The following is a 3,342-nucleotide window of genomic DNA, read 5'->3' as shown; positions in this document are numbered from 1 at the left end:
ACATTTTCAAATAGAACAGTCTTAGATATGAAAGGTCCGTAAGGCCAAAGCTCAAAAAGCAAATAGGGCATGATCGATTCCAAGGACTAGATTGGCAGACAAAACACGAGACTCTGTCTGAGAGATAAAACAGAGCTCATTCATGTTGCATGCATCTTAGGCATACTTAACAGCATCACATTTATTATTTTTTTCATATACATGATTTTTTACAGCTTTTAGAGTCAAGTTTCAACTTCAAGGTGGAGGATACACGATTCAAAAGCACCTTTAAAGATTGATGGTGGTTGCTTAACTTAGCAGTCAGAAGCTAAACCTCAACCAATTTTAAATGAGTTTGAGAACCAGTTCAGAACAAATCCAGTTCAGCTCAACTCAACAACGAACAACATATTTCAAGTTAATGTCTTCAAGCCAGATTTCGATTCCACGACGGAGGATATCCGGCTGACATAATTTATCAGTGGGCTTTCCCGTGAAGAGGAATCATCCAAAAATCACTTAGTTCATACTCGCTCAAATGAACCACCTAAAGAATCATGTTCGGCTTAGACCCGTAAAGGGAAGCCATTTTTTAAGAAACTATCGGCAGCATAACTCAAAGGTTGTCTGTCAGTCAAGACCTTCGAGTTCGACTAAGCTCAGCTCTAAGGCACATCATTCACAGCATAAATCAAGGCTAGAAGGGTTATCTGTGACCAAAAGACCTTCGAGTTCAACTACGCTCAGCTCTAAGGCATATCATTTGCAGCACAACTTAAGTCTAGAAGGGTTGTCTGCCAATACAAGACCTTTGAGTTCGACTACGCTCAGCTTAACGGCACATCATTTGTAGCATAGCTTAAGTCGAGAAGGGCTATCTGCCAAAGACCCCCTAGTTCGATTACACTCAGCTTCGAGGGCATATCATTTACAGCATAACTCAAGGCAAGAAAGGTTATCTGTCACCAAAAGACCTTCGAGTTCGATTACACTCAGCTTCGACGGCACATCATTTACAGTATAACTTAAGTCGATAAGGGTTATCTGCTAACCAAAGACCTTCGAGTTCGACTACGCTCAGCTCCAAGGCACATCATTTGCAGCATAGCTTAAGTCGAGAAGGGCTGCCAAAGACCCTCCAGTTCGATTACACTCAACTTTGAGGGCACATCATTTACAGCATAACTCAAGGCTATAAGGGTTATCTGTGACCAAAAGACCTTCAAGTTCGACTACGCTCAGCTCCAAGGTGCATCATTTGCAGCATAGCTTAAGTCGAGAAGGGCTATATGCCAAAGACCCTCGAGTTCGATTACACTCAGCTTCGAGGGCACATCATTTGCAACATAGCTCAAGGCAAGAAAGGCTATTTGCCAACAAAAGACCTTCGAGTTCGACTACGTTAAGCTCCAAGGCATATCATTTGCAGCATAACTTAAATCGAAAAGGGTTATCTGCCAACCAAAGACCTTCGAGTTCGATTACGCTCATCTCCAAGGTGCCTCATTTGCAGTATAGCTTAAGTCGAGAAGGGATATCTGCCAAAGACCCTCGAGTTCGATTATACTCAGCTTCGATGGCACATCATTTACAGCATAACTCAAGGCTAGAAGGGTTATCTGTCAAAAAAGACCTTCGAGTTCTACTACGCTCAGCTCTAAGGCATATCATTTGCAGCATAACTTAAGTCGAGAAGGGTTATGTGCCAACCGAATACCTTCGAGTTCGATTACATTTCAGCTCAGAGGCAAACCATCATTTACAACATAACTCAAGGCTAGAAGGGTTATCTGTCTCCAAAAGACCTTCGAGTTCGACTACGCTCAGCTCTGAGGCACATCATTTACAGTATAGCTTAAGTCGAGAAGGGCTATCTGCCAAAGACCCTCGAGTTCGATTATACTCAGCTTTAAAGGAACATCATTTGCAGCATAACTTAAGTCGAGAAGGGTAATCTACCAACCAAAGACCTTCGAGTTCGACTACGCTCAGCTCCAAGGCACATCATTTATAAAATAGCCCAAGGCAAGAAGGGCTATCTGTCAATAAAATTGTCGAGTTCGATTCCACTCAGCTCGATGACACATCAATCGCACTACGGTCCGGTTGTAATCAAGGTTTTCAAGTCGAGAAGAAGACCAGGGTTAACCGTGCCTCAGTAACAAGAAAAACGTTTTCCGGCAGCACAACTTAAGTCGATAAAAGCTATATGTCAACGAACCCTTTCGAGTCTAATGTCATTCAGCTCAAAGGCCTATCAACTATGCGATGGGGTCAATGAACTACTTTCCAGTCGAATTTTTAACCAATGTCTTTAAACCGAGAAGAAGACCAAGGTTGACTACAATTGGGCAACGAAAAGCCGCATTCTGATTCAAATTTCGAATTACGGTTTCAACTCCATATCATTTCAAGATGGACTCAACTTCGTGACGGATGGGCCATCCATAACTCAAATTTGACAGGGAGTTATTCCTAATTCAAGTCAATTGTCAGCTCCACCGGGCGAAAATTTGTGTCATTTTATCTTTGTCCTATTTTTCGTTCCACGAAAAATGACAAAGAGGGGCAGCTGTAGACACTCATTTTTCACCCGGAATTATTTTGTTTTCTTTTTATTTATTTTATCATATATATATATATATATATATATATATATATATATATATATTGTGTATAGTTTGAAAACATTTTTAAAAACACACACATATAATATATAGTTTTGAAAATATGTTTGAAAACATTTATATATTATATAGTTTTTAAAACATTTTGTAAATATATATAGTTTTAAAAAAATATTTTGAAAACATATATATATTATATAATTTTGAAATCATTTTGAAAAATTATATAGTATATAGTTTTAAAAATATTTTTGAAAACTATATAATTTTGAAAACATTTTTTAAAATATATCATATATAATTTAAAAATACTTTTGAAAATATATATTATATAGACTTTTGGAAAATATTTATATATATATATTATTGTTTTTTCTTTACTTTTTTTTTATTTTTATTATTATTAATTTTATTTTTCATTTTTATTTTGTTATAGGGTCCAATAAGTCCAATGGGTCCGACTTGTTTGGGGCCTGAATCAGCACGAGATAGCTTAGGGTTTGCAAACCCCTAATCAGGCAAGGCAGCATCTCATAGGAGGGATTCACGGGGTCAAGCAAGCAACACTCGAACAGCCAGATTTTTCAGCTGAAATTCTCGGGACTGACCCATCCCGGGATAGCCGGCAAACCACGTTAACGTTGAGGGGAACGAGCCCCGTATTTCGGAAGTCACAAACGGCCGGTGGTGGGTATAAATATCCCACCACCCATCGACCGGGGGGAACCACACA

The sequence above is a fragment of the Hibiscus syriacus genome, unplaced genomic scaffold (genome assembly GCF_006381635.1).
Source record: "Hibiscus syriacus cultivar Baekdansim isolate YM2019G1 unplaced genomic scaffold, ASM638163v2 tig00110548_pilon, whole genome shotgun sequence".
Lineage (NCBI taxonomy): Eukaryota > Viridiplantae > Streptophyta > Magnoliopsida > Malvales > Malvaceae > Hibiscus > Hibiscus syriacus.
The sequence above is the reverse complement of the archived record's forward strand: the minus strand, read 5'-3'. Positions refer to the sequence as shown.